Source organism: Cricetulus griseus, chromosome 4 (genome assembly GCF_003668045.3).
Source record: "Cricetulus griseus strain 17A/GY chromosome 4, alternate assembly CriGri-PICRH-1.0, whole genome shotgun sequence".
NCBI classification, from domain to species: domain Eukaryota; kingdom Metazoa; phylum Chordata; class Mammalia; order Rodentia; family Cricetidae; genus Cricetulus; species Cricetulus griseus.
Window position 1 is genome coordinate 47,669,133 of NC_048597.1, and position 18,174 is coordinate 47,687,306.

Consider the following 18,174-nt stretch of genomic DNA (forward strand, 5'->3'; position numbering starts at 1 on the left):
GGCCTTCCATGGGAGATCTTCAAAGTCTGTCATACCATTTGGAGCAGGGCCTAGACCCTCCCCCGTGTGTCTAGGCTGAGAGAGTATCCCTCTATGTGGAATGGGCTCCCAAAGTCTATTTGTGTACTAGGGATAAATAGTGATCCACTACCAGTGGCCCCATAGATTGTCCATACCTCCAAACTGACTTCCTCCTTCAGGGGATCTGGAACAGTCCTATGCTGGTTTCCCAGCTATCAGTCTGGGGTCCATGAGCAACCTCTTGTTCAGGACAGCTGTCCCTGTGAGTTTCTCCAGTCTGGTCCCGACCCCTTTGCTCATCACTCTTGCCCCTCTGCAACTGGATTCCAGAGTTCAGCTCAGTGTTTAGTTGTGAGTGTCTGCCTCTGCTTCCATCAGCTACTGGATGAAGGCTCTAGGATGGCATATAAGGTAGTCATCAATCTCATCGAAGAAGGGCATTTAAGGTAGCCTCTCAACCACTGCTTAGACTGTTAGTTGGGGTCAACCTTGTAGACCTCTGGACATTTCCTTAGTGCCAAAATTATCTTTAAACCTGTAATGGCTCCCTCTATTGTGGTATCTCTTTTCTTGCTCTCCTCAATTCTTCCCCTGACTAAATCTTCCTGCTCCCTCACACCCTCCTCTCCTTTTCTCTTCCTCCCCCTCTCTTTCTTCTAGTTCCCTCTCCCCTCCCCCATGCTTCTTATTAGCTCAGGAGATCTTGTCCCTGTCCCCTTTTTCGGGGGAACATGTATGTCTCTCTTAGGGTCCTCCTTGTTTTCTAGCTTCTCTGGTGGTGTGGATTGTAGGCTGGTACTCCTTCGCTCTATGTCTAAAATCCATATATGAGTGAGTACATACCATTTTTGTCTTTTTGTGACTGGGTCACCTCACTCAGGATGGTTTCTTCTAGTTCCATCCATTTGCCTGTGAATTTCGAGATTCCATTGTAGGTTTTTGAAAAGTAAATATCATGGCCAAAAGGGAAAGTTAATTTTTAGAAAATAATTTGTGAGTGAGTAATTCAGCAGTAGGAGCTTATGATTCATAGGTGGGAAACGAAGAGTGAGCAGAGCTCTTGTACAGCAGGAGAGAGTCCAGGTACGGGCTATTGCCAAGGATCCCTATCTGGGGGTTAATAAGATGTTTTTTTTTTGTTGATGGATGGGGAGCACATCAGACCATAGACCTCTCAGGTCACTGGTCCACCTATAAGGTGTCTAGGTGCCTCCAGTGTCTTTTGTTTGTTTGTTTTTTGGAAATTTTTAAAAATAAACTTTTATTTAAATTAAAAACAATTTTATTTTGTATACCAATCCCAGTTCCCACTCCCTCCCTCCCATGCCCTCCCAACCCCCCTTCCCACCCCTGTCCACTCCCCAGGGAGGGTGAGGCCTCCCATGGGGGATCATCAAAGTTTGACACATTCATCATTTAGAGAAGGCCCTAGGCCCTAACCTGTGTATCTAGGCAGAGAGAGAGAGAGAGAGAGAGAGAGAGAGAGAGAGAGAGAGAGAGAGAGAGTATCCCTCCATGGGGAATGGGCTCTAGTGAAGCCACATTATGCAGCAGAGCACCCTTCTGCCATTTTTGACCTCTAACCAGGACAGAACTAAGGTCATTGACAGATTCTGGTCAAGGATAAGAACCAGAATATCTTGCTTTCAAGGTTCCTCTCCCTCATTTTGCCTGACCAATTATTCTATTCTCATCAGCATCACCACAATGTCCCCATCCATCATGGATGACAACCTCATGGAAGCTGCATCAGTAGTCCAGTTTCAGTTACCCTCTGCTTGCTCATATACTCTAATATCTTAGAAGATTATGTGCAGTTGTTGGGGTATAGAAAGGAGTAAAGGCTCGAATCCTAGGTTAAAGTCCTGTTAACCCCTGTCATCCCTTTATTATGGCATGTCAACAGTTCTATTACAGTTACTATTGACCTTGCTAGCTCTGTATCATTCTGCTTATTTATGGCTGTGGCTGCAGAGTCAAGGTTATCTCTGCTCTGATAATAGATGTTTAAGTTGTGCCCAAAGAAAAAGTCATACTACAGCAACTGAAATTTGAGCATTCTGATGTAGAGGTGGGAGGATTACAAGAAGTTGCAGACTAGTCTAATCCATTTAAGTCAAACCCTGACTCAAATAAATAAAACACAGCTAGTTAGCTAGATAAACAGACAGATAGATGGGAAAAACAAATTAAACAATAGTAGTAGTTACTTTTCTATTGCTTTGGTATAATATCCTGATCAATGCAATTTAAGGAAGAAAGAATTTATTGGACTTACAGTTTCAGAGGGAGTGGGGTACATGGTGGCAGGAGTAGGAAGCTGAGAATCACATTCTCAACCACAAACATGAAGTAGAGAGGGAACTGGAAATAGCAAGCTATGAACACTTAAAACCCATTCTCAGTGATGGAACTTCCTCCACTGTGGTGGAATTAATTTAAGATGTGTTACATTTATTTATGCTGTAGAATATTTGTTTAATCATGCAAAGACATGTTATATTTGTTTGATTAAATAAAATTAACCTGGGGTCAGGTGGATGAGTCAGCAACTAGCTGACAGGAAGTAGTAGAGAGGAACCATGGAACCATGTGTTGCTAGGGTTCTTACGTGGGGGATGAGCTGAGCAAATTAGGAGCTGAGTAGTTAGGGAGACAGGAGCTTGGAGAGAAGGTGAGCTACTTGCTCTTCAGCCTCTCTGAGTTAGCAGAATTTCACCTCAACCTTTGAATCCTGAGTTCTATAATGGGGTAGAGATCTAAATAAAGTTCCCTTTAGGGGTTTGTGATTGAGCTATTGCCTGAGGGAATAGAATTCCCACCTGGATGCTACTGGCCATTGCAGAGTTGCAATTACCCATTAGGTCAGCAGTTGCTTAATGGGAAGCTACTGAATTTAGCGAAAAACAACACTCCATTAAATCAGTGCTACATCCTCAAACAGTTCCACCAACTATGGGCCAAGAACTCAAATATCTGAGTCTATGGGGGACATCTTCATTCAAGATGCCACTACCACCACCACCACCACCACCACAACAACAACAACAACAACAACAACAAAAGTGTTATAATAAGAAATATTATTTTGAGGAATTATAGTTTGTAGAATGATGTAAATAATGACTAGGCTGGATTTAGCTGGGTTGGTTCTACTCATTAAGAATATAGAAATGCATCTGGGTGGTTGTGGCATGCCTTTAATCCCAGCACTTGGGAGGCAGAGGCAGTAGAATCTCAATGAGTTTGAGTCCAGCCTGGTCTAGAAAGTGAGTTCCAGGCCAGCCAGGACCGTTACACAGAGTCCTGTAAAAAAAAAAAAAAAATAGAAAGGGCACAAATGAAAAAGGGAAGTCACAAAGTTGGTGCCTGATGGTGATAGCGAGGTCTAAATTTGACAATAAATCCTGGCAGGGAGTATTATGAACTAAGAGTGAACATGTTAGCAAAAGTGGCATTAAGAGCTCATAATGGGATAGTATCCAACTATCCCATTATGGAATACTTTAAGTCAACATAGGCTCAGTAGCAGCGAGACTGGGGAGATTCAAACAGAACAAAGAAGGATAGAGTGGGCACAGGGGCCATGGCCATAGAGATTTCAGACTGAAAATTAGGTGGTATTTAGGGAAAAGTCATCCATATCGAAGGCAAAGGAAGTCAGAAAAATCAAGTGCAATGTGATATCAAAGGCAAGGTAAGATGCTCTGGTTGCATCAGGTTTAATTTTCACTGATGACCTAGATTTACATGGTAGAACCCTTGTTCAGTTAATGCTTCACAGTCTTTCCCTCATATTGTGAACTGCAATTGCCAGAAAAAGGTACACTTGGGGGAAAAATTCTATAAGTTTGATTAATTGACTTCGGAGATCTAGAATGTTACAAGTTTGAAGCCAAAATTGTCTTGGGCTAAACTTGGCCCTCTAAATAGACATTTATTGTCTATCTCTGTGTCCTAGAATCCTTGTGACTGTTAGGTTAATCCTTCTGGAATGAACAAACAGCAGTCCAGTTTCTACCAGCCCTCAAGCTAAGAATATATTCAGATAGTGTCTGAGGCCTGTGACAGATTTCTATGCTTTGCTTTAACCTGCCAGTTGATGTTTCTACCAAGGTTTTTGAAAAATGCTTTGATTTACAACCTTTATTCTGTTTCTATAAAAATATCACAAAACTGTTACCACATTGGAATATAATATGAAGGTAACTTGAGTCTCAGCCCTAGGCTATGGTCACTTATATGTGGCTCTAGAATGAACTCCATTTCTTTTGAAGTGAGAGTTATTTTTTGTATCAATATGAATCTAGTTAATAGAGCTTATTACATAGACTTTTAAAAAACTTAAATGTATTTAAGTTTTTTATATCACCATTTTAAGTGAATAACATTTCACTATAAAAGATTATAACCATTTTTAGGGGATGAAAGCTAAGTCACACCATGTAGACCAATTTGGCTTCTGATTCACCGACCTCTTTCCTCTTGGATTCCTGAATGCTGCAGTTACAGTTATCCACCATATAACCATCCTATGACATAACTTAGATAAAGACAAAGCAATGTTATTAAGTTGTCTATCAAAGCTTGTGCTTTTGGGAGACTCTGGTATTGGTATCCACCACCCATTTATTAAATATTAGATGATCTTGGTTTTGGATCACTAGTGATAAACACTAATAACAAGTAGACTCTATCTCTTTAATCAGAAGAAAATGGAAAAGGAAAGATAACATCTTGTTACTATTTAATGTTATCTACTCTCTGGTTTAGACAAAGTATGAAAATTTCTCATATTGCACTCAAGATCATCTCATGTTCCTCACAAAAATTGTCTTATATATCACATTCTGAGAGATGCTACTCTATAACAAAACCTGGGACCATGATTTCTATATTTTTTAAGTCACTGTTTTATGTGATGTGTATGGGTGACTTGGTTTCATGTGTGTCTGTATACCATATATATGCAGTGTCTGAAGGTCAGAAGAGGGTGTAAAGTCCCTTAGAATGGGAGTTATCTATGAGATCATGGGATCTCCTATGACTGAAGTTATAGAAGTTGTGAGATACCATATTAGTGCTGGGAACTGAACCCTGGTCCTCTACAAGAGCAGCAAATGCTCTTAACAGCTGTGCTATCTCTCTCTCTCTACACACACACACACACACACACACACACACACACACACACACACACAATTTTTCTAGATTTTTTTTGGTAAACTCTTGATCTGTGAAGGAATTATTGCTGGTCTATGATATATTTAAAATTAAAAAATACATAAAATTTCCCTAATGTCAAGTTCATTCCAATTATGATTATTGTGAAGGTTCTCTTAAAATGTTTACCCATGAAATAATAGTAAATGAAGGTATTTACCTAACTTTATGAGAAAAGACATTTAAATGTTTTAAAAACTTACAAATGCCCTTGAGTCTGTTTGTTGTTGACATTTTTGATTGGTCCACACTAGTTTTGGAAATCATTGTTTAGACTTTTAACTTTGAAAATCTGTAGATTATCTGGTTTTCTTTGTGTTTCCTTTGGGCACTGAGGTCTTCTAACCAGGTTTAGAGAGAGCTTCAGAGGAATACTCATTTGTCTGTAAGACTCCCTCCTGGGGAGTGTGGACACTCATGTGTGAGGCAGTTCTATCAGGGTTTGCTGGGCACCTCTGGTGGGGTTTCAGGTTCTTGTGTCTTGAAACAAGGAATGAGAGACACTTAGGTAGCAGCAAGAAAAGTAAGAGCATTTATTAAGAAAGAATAAACTTTCAATAGAGGAAGCAGGGTAGACCAGGGGAAAATGTCTAGAATCTTAAAGGGATGTGCTATAAAAACCATGGGAGCTTTTATGCCTACAGACTTTGGGCTCATTTGCATAGCATGGGCTTTTCCATGCATTCTTTTCATGATACATATAATTTTACATGAATTTATATTTCAATCATTAATTGTCTCAAAGCATATTAAATCTCCACCCAAGGAGGTAAATTTTTACTATTATTAGTCATAGGTCACCTTTAGACACTTGGAATGTCTCTGTACCTGCGCCAATGGCTCCAGCCAGTTCTAGTGGGTCTTGAACTGGGAGTTTCCAACCTTCTTCTTTGCCAACAGGTTCTTTTAGATGCTAGTTTTTCAGTCTTCTTTTAAAAGTTTTGGAACCCCACTCCTCATCCTCCTATCTTCCTCAGTAACTTCATTGCCTTCTGTGAATTTGTCAAGGAGGGTATTCCATACCTCCACCTGTATTGAATTCAGGGCACTTCGCATGACAGGTAAGCAGGCCATTGACTGTGGATGCTTCCAGCCTGTGGTCCATTTCTTTTAAATGACTGTGATGCCTTAGACTTTAGTCTCAGATCACATGGAGTCCCAGAGACAGAGAGTCTGTGAGCAGAAATCATTTTTTAATTAAAAAGCCATTTTATATTCTTCAAATTATAATCTCATGATGACTAAAGCTATAATTCGTGTTTCATTTAGGAATTAAAATAGAAATCCAAAGGCAGCAAGTGAGGTAATGCCAACTGTGTGTTGGCATTGGCATGATTTCATGTGTGTTGGCATGAAGGGAGTTGTAATATTCCCATCTTATTCTTCAGTCTGGGGGTTCTGCTGTTGCTTCCTCATTCATTCCTGGCTCAGGCAATTAGTTTCTTTTCTTTCTTCCTTTTTCTTTTTTTTTTCTTATGAGAGTAACTAAAATTTGATCAGTTGATCAAATAACAATTTTTAACCTATTTTCTCTGTTTTTCATATAGGTGCTTTTTCATGGACTTTCACTTTGGTTATTATTATTTGCTATTTTCTACTTAGCTTTGGTCTGATATTTCTAGTTTCTTCTAAATTCAGGGGGCAGAAGATGTTTGAATATTTCTAAGTCATTAAAGCCACACATTTTTCTCTAAGCATAGAATCAACTTATTCCTGCATTGTAAATATTTTTATTTTTCTCTATGTAATAGTGTGTTTGACATCTTATGAGTCTTTTCTATGTGGGTATAGACCAGTCAAGCTTGTATTTGTTACTCTACTGACAATACCAGAATTGCCATTTGAGACTTTTTTAAAGAAAGAAATGCATTGACAGAAATCATACACCAAATATTTCACTCTTTAAAGCATGCAATTCAGTATTTCTTTTAGTAATTTCATAGCTTCTCAACCATCACAACCGCCAATTTATGTCATTTATGTCATTTTCATTGGCAATAGAGAAATTCTATTATCACTCCCTAAGACCCTTCCCTATCCCAACGATCCTATGGCCACTTGCTTTGTCATTAGCTTTGTGTGTTCTTAATATGTAAGCAGAATCAAATATTATAATATTGTGAGCAACTTCTTTCACATGTCCAAGGTTCATCTATGTGTGTTTCAAATACTTTGTTTCTTTATTATTGAATGATATTATAAGAACACACTGTGTATTCTTCATCCATCCATCTGTTAATGAACATCTGGATCATTGCTATTTTATTCTAGATATTACAATTGATGTTCTAAGAATATTTTCATGCAAGTTTTTATATGGACTAGTATTTCTCTCTTGAGTGTATGTGTAGGCGTGGAATTATTAGGTGATAACTCCCATGTTCCACTTTCTGAGAACTGCAAGATTGCCTCTCAGCACAGTTGAGCCATTTTATAGTACAATAAGCACCATGTGTCTTTTGTATGCATTGTACTTCTGTATTGAGATTCCCTATTTATCAAGCTGAGGCAGCATGAAAAGGCAGGGAAATTGTGGGGACATGGGAAGGGAACGAGTCCTTCATCCTGGAGTCTGATTAAAGCTTGGGCCAATCAAAAGCGAAAGTCTCAGCACAATGAATAACATTTGCTGTGAAGGCTGCTGAAATTACAGTCCTGTCATATATAGATATTATATATTAAAGTAACAATGAACCAGGTTTAGGGCCTGAATGTATATGGTATTGGGTAAGGTTTCATTCTTCCTCAGTTATCTCTTGAGAATCTCACACAAAATTCTTGACTTTACAGTGAAGACATCTTGCCTCCCTTATCTCTGTGTGTGAGGGTTTTACCTTATCAATAGTAATCCTGACAGACATTCCTTAACTCTGGAAACTCATTCAAGTTTCTTCCCAATCCTTTAAAGATAGCAACTTCAGTCCCTACCAACATTATACAAGTGACTTCTGTAAACACTCGAACACATATACAAAAACAAAGAGCTAGAACTTCACAGCGAGTTCATGCTCATCCTTGGTTGAGAAACCTATACTTATCTAGCAACTCTGTTTCATAAACTGTCCAGTTTTGAAATTATTTTCTGCAGTGAAGCCATGACTGCCACTTTGGCTTTAGTTAAGGTCCCTAAAAGTCTAGGAGTCTGCTCAGGCTGCTGAAGATGACACTGTGGAGATGTCTCCTGTCTCCTGTATATGTCACCTAAATATTGACAAAGTCACTGTCATCATCACATTTTCAATACCTTATTTTAGTGTGTGTGTGTGTGTGTGTGTGTGTGTGTGTGTGTGTGAGAGAGAGAGAGAGAGAGAGAGAGAGAGAGAGAGAGAGAGAGAGAGAGAGAGAGAGAGACCTTTTAAAATCCTTTTTTTACTAACTCCAAGATCTGGGTCCACTCAGCTATTTTTTTTATTGCCTTTTTTGTCCCCCTGAGAAGAATCCACACTTTGTTACTTCAAAGTTTCATTTATTCTTAGTGTTGAAATATGAACTTACTTATGTCAAGAATTCCAGCAACTCTGGGATCTGAGCTTATTTTCCTGAGGGTTTTTTTTTTTTTTTTTTAAGTTTTATACTAGGACTTGGTGTTTGGTAGCTGATGTCTCTACTTTTCATTTTATCTTTGTTGTGTCAAGTGTGACTGTCCAGGTGTCGCCCCACTGTACGCACAGCTTACTGTTCTGCTGGAGTTCATGAGGAGTTCAGGTAGAACATGCAAAGCTAGCTAGCCCTGCTTTTATCCACTGGACACTAAGTAAGTTCTCTTTTCTGTTTGAGCAGAGATCTATGAAGTGCCTAACTCTCACAGCTCTTCCTGGAAACACTTACCTCCTCTAAATTCCATCAACTTTGAAAGGTAACTGTCTTTATTTTTGTAGAATCCACATGATGTTTAATCACATTCTCTTCTTGCTGTCTTTTTTTTTTTTTTTTTTTTTTTTTTCTTTTCTGAGACAGGATTTCTCTGTTTAGCTTTGGAACCTATCCTGGCACTCACTCTGGAGACCAGGCTGGCCTCAAACTCACAGGGATCCGCCTGCCTCTGTCTCCCAAGTGTTGGGATTAAAGGCGTGTGCCACCAACGCCCGGCTGTCTTGTTTTTTTTTACCCAGTTACATAATAAGCTGTTTGAGTACGAGAGTCTGTCCCTCATTGTATCTAAGGCTGTATCTGACGTACTAGGTATCCATGTCCACTTCAGTCAGTTGTTTCTCTAGATTATCAAGAATGAATGAAGATGTAAAACAGCAGCTCTGGGGGACACAAAGGCAAATCTCAGTTCTTTTTGTGTCATGGCTTTCCTAGAACTGACCAAGTTTCTACTTTTCAAATCACCTCCCAGTCCATCTATCCCTGCATGCCTTTGGTAACTGTCTTCAGGGATACTTTTTTTTCATGTGAAATTTTCTTTGAAGTATGATTTTGTGAGGTTCCTAGCCAACAAATAACTTGTTCATCTGTTGACAGTTCCCTGTAAAATGTCTCCAGCAGATGCATACATCACCAACCGTTACTGTCCAAATGGCAAGAATTTCCTGGATTCTGGAGAAAGAACACTATCAGGACAGATAGCAAAACTTGATTCCGTATTATCTTTTGTCTAAATCAACTCCCAAAATCTCATTGAAAGTCGGAACAAAATCTTTGGGTCTTACAAACTTTAGACAGAACTTTTTGGACTTTCCAGCCTAGCAAGAGTTAATATTTCTCCTAAGGATGTATTTTGAAAAGGAAAATGAAAATTAAGAAGGGGAGTGCCTTGGCCCTGCCCCAAATGATGTGACAGACTTTGATGATCCCTCATGGAAGGCCTCACCTTCCCTGGGGAGCAGAAGGGGGATGGGATGGGGGGTTGGTGGGGAGCATGGATGGATGGGAGGGAGAGGGAACTGGGATTGATATGTAAAATAAGATTGTTTCTAATTTAAATAATAAAAAAGAAGTGGGTCTTTGTCCAGCATTTAAAGGCCTGTTGTTCCAACCTGAGAGAAAGAGAACCCCAACGTGTATTTTTTAGACGTCTTGGCTGTTTCTTGGAAGTTCTCTGAAGATTTTAACTTAATTTCCCTGGAGATTTTAGTTTGTGACTTTAATTTCACCATGACCTTCACAGATCCTTATTTCAACAGGGAAGCTCCTTTTTTACTAGTTATTCTTCCAAAAAAAATAAATAAATAACAGAAGACTTATGTATTTAACATGTTGCCTTCTCTATACACACACACACACACACACACACACCTACACATAGACACATATATACACACAGACACATAGACACATGCAAACACACACATACACAGAGACACATATACACAGATACATACACACACACATATACAGACACAGACACACATACACACAGAATGCTTCACTATCTAATTATATATATATATATATATATATATATATAATATATATATTATATTTGAAATCTCAAACAATACTTTTTGATGATTTGAACTATGGGGTGAAAGCATACAAAACAAATATGAAATAAGCACATTCTTAATGTCTTTAGGTTTTAATTTCCCCATTTACAAAAAATAAAAGAGCTAGACCAGAATATCTAAGGAGGTTGCTTCTACTCCATGGTTTTATGACTCTTCAGAAGCAGCTGATTAGAGCCGACACAGTGGGTTGACATCATACCAGGCAGTATGAAATTCTTGACACCCTCAGTGGAATTTTCTTGTGTTAGCTAATATAATCATATCATATACTGATTACACTGTTCTTTCTACTCCTCCCTGCCCCTCATAAACCCAGGTTGTTGCAAATTACCTTCCTAAGGTTTAGACTATGGCTTGGCTGCCTTCTTAGTGACTCATTTGAATGCTGTGTCATTACCTCATTTCGTTCATTGCTCATTTAATCAGGTGCTTCTATGGGATGGCAGTCTCTAGAATGTAAGAAGAAGATTAGCAGTCAGAACAGGAAGTAGATAAATAGGTGCAATCTGCTTAGCTCTGCCAACAATAGGGCAAGAAAAAAAAAACAAAAAGCTATAGTCAGGTTTCCAGGGAGCACTGAGCCCTACCACAACCTGGGGAGAATTGCTGCCTCCTCTTCATGACTTCATCACTTGCTTTCATTCTCTCTCTCTATAAAGCAATAACCATGTCAATACTCTCTCCCCCTCAGGCCTTTAAGAAGTTCTTGCTTTCTGCTTGCTTTGATCACACTCTTCTCTTCTACTCTTTCAAAAGAATATTAACATTTTCTTTTTTAGTTAAAAAGAAGACAAGAAACCTTTACTGGCTTTACTTCTACTTGTGCCCACCTCTCTCACTGACTACAAATTGTTGGAAGTGATGCAGCCTGATGAAGACAGCTTGAAGACTCTTCTGTAGCAATTGCCTCCAACTGAGACACTCCCTCCAGGAGGGAGGAGAAAGGTACAGGAGACTTGGCAAGTAAACAAATGTCCAAAGTCTGGAAAAGCTGCAGCACAGTACACAAGACCCTTTGCCAATGCCACCCAGGTTAGAGATGCTTAAACAGTTGGTAAGAAGAGACTCTTTTCCTATGACCGGTCTGCCTGTGGGAGACTTCCCAGTGTGTGGAGCTTCCTGCAAGCCCTACTGCGAGCTTCGAAGATGTTGATTGTGAGCTGTTAGCCAGGTAGGAGTGGACTTTTTGGTGGTGCTGCTGTCTTTGAGTCATCCACACTCCTAGAGGCGTTTTCCTATTCATACTCCTGTAAGTAACCCCCAAAGAAGCACATTGGTTCACACAACATACTCCATATTCATTTGTAAACATACTTCTGCCAACCAGTCACTTGTTACTAAATATTTCTTAAGCATCTATTGGGTAGTGAGCACCGTGGCTATGGAAGCAAAACAGACAGGCTCTCCCAAAGGTACATTCTTTAGGGAATCACCAGATATAAACTGATTGACAAGCATAAATAATACCAGAAGTGATTAGCATTATTCAAGGTTCTCACAAGAAACAGAGATAATGGAATAGATAGATAGATATTTTTATGATTTAAAGGTTCCAGAATATACCATCATCAATCTAGAGACCAAGGGGAGCCAGTGTCATCACTCAAGCCTGATACTGGGGGGCTCAGTTTTAAGCACAGGAAAAGGATGGATAGTGCAGCTAAAGGGAAAGAACCGTGTTTTCTTTCTTTGTTTCAGTTTCCTTGTGTATACAAAGATGCCTGCCAACATCACTGAAGATGACTTTCTTTACTCAGAATCTAATCCAAATGTTCAACTCTTCTAGAAACACCTTCACAGTCACACCCAAGAAGAAAACTTCATTTTCTGCCTGGGCAGAAATATGTCCTTACCTTCCAATAATTAGTATCAAAGGAAATAATTTAAAATGTTTAGTAAGAGACAGAGCAACTAATTGGACTAAAGAATTCAAGGGTGTGCCTTTAATAAGATCCACATAACTTTTAAGGACACACAGTATAAAAACGAAGAGATAAACAGAAATATTCTATGCAAATGATAACCAAAGGAGAACATCAATTGTTGCACACATATCAGCTAAGTTAAACTTAAAGTTAAAGATGGTAAAATAGACAAAGCTGCCATTATACAATAAAAAGGGGGTCAAGTCATTAAGATGATAGGCTAGTTGGAAATACTTATATTCCCAGCTATAGCTACTTGAAATATACAATAATTAAATAAGTGAATATTATGAAAATAGAAGAAGAAATAAACTCCAATCAAATACAGGAATAAACTCCAACAATAGAGGCAGAATTTAATACTCCCCCCCAATGGTGGACAGACCATTCATACAAAAATTCAAGGGTTAAATAATGAACTTGAACCATGAACCAAATGGACCCTATGGTATAATGCAGAACATTCCATCCAACTTCAACAGAAAATAAAATATTGTCAAGCACATCCAGAGCATTTTTCAGAATAGATAATATGCTAGTGTACAAAACAATCTTTAAATTCAATAAGATTGAAATTAAATCAAATGTCTTTTTCTGATCTCGAAGATGTGTAACTAAAAGGTAGTGACAGGAAATAAATTGGAAGTGTTGCAAATGTGGAAAATAAACAGTATACACTCCCAAACCACCAATGAGTCAGATTAAAACTCAAAGGGGAAGTAAAAAAACATCACTAGACAAATGAAAATGGAAATGCAACATAACAATACAGGACACCGCACAAAGTATCCTAGAAGGGATAATGTGTACATGAAGAGACAAAATTACTTCAAACATACACCCTAGCTGAACAACTCAGAAACTAGGAAAAGGAAAACAAACTGCAGCTGGAGGTAGCAGAATAGAAGAAATAATGATGTTTAAGGAGGAACAAATGAAACAGAAAATAGGAACTAGAAAACTTAGAAAAAATGAACAAAACAGATTTGGCACTTTGGAAGGAAGGAAACTGAAAACCTTAGATGGATGAAAAAATATGGATGTTTAACATAAAATTGTAAACTAAAGAGAAGGCATTGCAATTAATAATGGAAATAAAAGAGACACTACTGTCAACAAATACCCACCGTGAACTATCATCTATAAGAAATGGATACATTCCTAGAAATGGACAACTCACTAAAGATAAATCTTAAACAGAAAATCTGAACAGACAGCAAATATTGGTGAGTAACTAGATGGCATAAACAATAACAATGATAATAATAATAGTAGTAATAATAAAAATCTCTGAAAAGAGAATCTAGGTTCACAATACTTTGCTGGTGAGTTCTGTCAAACATCTAAAGAACTAACTCTTACCCATATCGAACCCTTTTAAAAGCTTGAAGAAAAGGAACTATTTTACAATTCATCCAGTAGGCTATTAGAAAAAGTTAAATGAAGACATTACAACCAAAGTTACAGACCAGTGTTCTTAGGAAACATGGAATACATGCAGAATGTTCTTAGTTGCAGCATGCTGTCCACCAGCACCAAGACAAGCTGGAAGGTAGATTATAAGCAAATACGATCTACATCAGAGATGAAAGGATAGTTCCACATGTGCCAGTCAGTAAACATGATGCAGTTCATTAACACAATGGAAAAGCCATATGATCATCTTCAAAAAAGAAAAAAAAAAAACCCACAAAAAATTCAGTCTCACAACAAAAACTTTGATGGAGACTGTACCTCAGAACACTAAAGACTGAAAAGCTGTATACGGCCAGCCTACAGCTAGCATCGCATTCTCTCGAAAAGCAGAAAGCTTTCCCTCTACAGTCAGGAACCAGAGGACCTGCTCTCACTGATTCTAATCTGTATGGTTTTGGTAATCCCATCCAGATCAACTAAGAAAACCTAAGAAAAACATTCAAATAGGAAAAGTGGTATGGGTACTTAGTGTGGTGGAGAGGGATTTGAGCCCCAACACTGAAAACAGAATAAAACAAACGAACAAAAAGTACTAAGTATAGTTGTTTCTCTTTAGAATGACATTGTATGAGATATAAATAATCTTGAAACTCCACCCAAACACTGTAAGAATTAATAAATCCAGTAAACTTGTAGACTAAAATAACATATACAGTCAGGCAAATGCTTATGTACTAACAGTAACTGCCTAATAATCGAATAAAGAAAATAACCCCATTTATAGTAGTGTGAACAAAAATAAAATGTTTTGTAATAAATTGAATTAAATTCTTTTTGAGTCAGATTTATTTATTGAAAAGTATAACATTGATGGAAGAAAGTAAATAAGACACAAATCAATGGGAAGGTGTTTTATGCTCAGGAATTAGACAAGTTAATATTGTTAAAATATCCAGTGTACCCAAAGTAAACTATAAATTTCTCAGTAGTTCAAGGAAATTCCAGTGACATTTTCCACAGAATAGAAAAAAATCTCAGTATGTATAAAAGTCCCCTATAGCCACAGAAATCTTGAGAAGGATAACACAACTAGAGGCTCATTAATCTACTATCTAAAAACACATTACAAAGCTATAATGATTGGCACAGTATGGTGTGTGTACAGTCGACCAATGGAGCAGAATTGGTCATACAAATAAAACTACCATTTTATGATCAACTGATATTTGACACAGCTCCAAGAATACACAGTAGAGAACAGATAATCTCTGCAGCAAGTAGTGTTGGGAAAACTAGATATCCACATGAAAATAATGAAATCGGATCCTTGTGTTATACATTCATGAAAATTAAAATCAGTTCCAAGGCTTAAAGCATAAGTACTGACACCATAAAACTCCTAAAAGAAAACCAGGAGGAAGCTTCTAAACTTTGATTTTGGCAATGGTGGTTTTATTTTTGAATTTTGTTTACTACAACAGAAGCTCAGGCAGCAAAAGAAAAATAAGCCAGCAAGACCCTTGCCCTGGTTAGGATTACTATTGCTGTGATGAAACACAACGACCAAATGCAGCTTGAGGAGGAAAGTTTAGTCAGCTTACACATCATAGTCTATCATTCAACTCCAGCAGGGCAGGAACCTGGAGGCAGGAACTGACACCGAGGCCATGGAGGAGTGCTGCCTACTAACTTGCTCCTCATGGCTTGCTCAGCTTCTTCTAGAACCCAAGACCAGAGATGGCACCACCCACAATGGGCTGGGTTCTCCCCCATCAATCACTAATTAAGAAAATTCCCTATAGGTTTGTCTACAACCGGATCTTATTGAGACATTTTCTTAACTAAGGTTCCTTTCTCTCAGATGATTTTAGCTTGTAGCATGTTGACGTAAAACTAGCCAGCACAGTCCTGAAAACTAAAAGTTTCGGCACTGAGAAAAAAAAAAGATGTAAAAAAAAAAAAATAATAATCAGTGGAGTAGGTGAAAATAATTGCAAACTGTACATCTGAAAAGGGACTTTTGTGATGGCTAATTCTGAATGTTAACCTGATTGGATTAAAACACACCTAAATGGCTTAATGAAATACACAATGAATGTGACTGTGGTGGTGTGGCCAGAGACAATTAGACAGACACAATGGCCTACTCAATGGATTAGTCTTTTGAGATACAATATGATGACATTTTTGAGAACTGATGGGAGACAGGACTTAGGGGAAGGAGGCTACCAGTGATATGTCCTTAGAATTGTAACTCTGGCTGGTTCCTTCCTGTGTCCCCTTTTCTCTGCTTCCTCTCTGATCCAAGCCATAGCACCTGCCACCATGATACTCTGTCCACTACATAGGACCAAGCAACTAACATCTCTGGATCCATAAGCCAAAATAAATATTTAGGAACTTCCTTTAAGTTATTCTTCCTGGTATTTTGGTCATGGTGACATAAAGTGATGTATGAAACCCTCATGCTCTACACCTGAAACACTTAACATTTTTTCCCCATTGTACCTCATAAAAACTGGAAAAGAAACAGGCATGGGTGAGGGAGGGGTGAGAGGAACTACGGTTATTATCAAGAGCAGTCTCAAGACCCGAAGAACTCTGACTTCTCTGATGATGGTCTTTTCTACTTTCCAATTACTTGTGAATTGTTCCCTCACCCATTGAACTTTCTTAAGTAGGCTGATGAAAATTTTGGTTTCAAGCGAGTTCTATGATGAGCTTGATTAGCCTCAGAACACAAAAGAAAAAGGTGAATTGATGTGATGATAACCTGTGTGTGAGCAGAGAGAGAATGAGCCTGGAGGAAGATTTAAGTAAAGAAGCAATGCATGGGAGACTGCTACAGAATCGTTGGTGTATGACATTCAGGGGGACATGTAAGTCAAGGCTGAATTGTCAGTGGAAGCTGGAATTATACCTGGAGCTTAGAAAGATGTAGTACCCTCAGATCCCAGGCTATAAATTGGTTAACTAGTCTGAGAGTGAAAGGGATTGAATTTGTGCAAGTGTTCCAAGTGATGCTGGTTAAAGCTGAATGAAGTCTTAAGTGGATACCATAGATAATGCAGTAAGTTCATCTCTAGAGCAGATTTCTAGATAACATGGCTAAACCATAGCATTAGCATGCTAACACAGTATTAGAACCTCAAATATACTGTGTGTTAATCTTCTGATTCCTAATCCTGTTTTGTTTGTGGTATCCTGCTGCTGAACTGAATTTAACTTGTGTTGAAGACAGCATTCTAGTCTAGACAACAAGGTTGGAGCAATCCATAAAGCCTATATTCTACATCATCAAAACCAATCTCTGTGATATCAAAGCCTTTAAGAATATAAACAAACAAACAAGTAAACAAATAAAGGAGGGTGTAAATGTTTGGAGTTTTAAAAATGAATTTGTGTTTGAATTGTTTTTAGGTAAAATATCATAGTGAGGAATACTTTTAAATGAACACAAATAGAGGGGAAATTGAATATATTGAGAGGATGAAACAGTATGTCTCAACTCAAAAGCTGAGGGATACTAAGAAGCAATTTTAATCACTCTTGGTCTATTATCTACCCATATTCTTTCCCCAGTGCAGCTAGCTATTTAAACTTTCCATTCTAATGTATTAGCTCATTTTCTTTTTCCTTCTCCTTTTTTTCCTTTCCATTTTCCTTTCTGTCTCATCATCCCTCCTGGCTCCTTCTTTCTTCTCTTTCTTCTCTTGTTTTGTGTGAGAGGATTTAAATACTTGTCAGTGTACCCACACACGTGATAAATAAAAGGAATGGATAAACATGGCTTAGAATATCTGGGAAACATGTCAAATAAATTCCAATGTTCACTGAAGTTTATTCTTTGCCACAATAATTATGTACTACCTACATTCGGGCACTCTACTAAGAACTAGGGACAGAAAGGAATATAACATTTTGTATTGAAAGAAATTGTATTCCAGCACATTTAATTCTGATATTTAATGACTGCTCTCTTTTGCTGGAGAGAATTGACATACTTTTATTTGTGGGCTTTCCATCTAATGCTTGCTGAATTTCCTGGGGTAGCATTAGAGAACTAAAAGAAGGTCTAGCTAGGATGATAGCTATCGTTCTCTTGCTTGGAACAGGAAGTCTTCCTCAGAGGAACA

General features: G+C 38.1%; 1 long non-coding RNA gene across 7 annotated transcripts in view; it reads left to right on the plus strand.

Moving 5' to 3' along the window:
- Positions 1–848: 848 nt before the first annotated feature.
- The window catches only part of LOC103164274, a 35,267-nt gene continuing 17,941 nt past the window's right edge, over positions 849–18,174 (plus strand). For 4 of the 7 annotated variants that reach the window (XR_004769922.1, XR_004769923.1, XR_003484836.2 and 1 more), the window contains exon 1: positions 849–9,100. This is a non-coding gene — a long non-coding RNA (uncharacterized LOC103164274). Of the gene's footprint in view, positions 9,101–9,711; positions 10,231–11,484; positions 14,877–18,174 lie in introns of those variants that run through there. The other 3 variants (XR_004769926.1, XR_003484838.2, XR_004769924.1) reach the window with 3 other exon arrangements.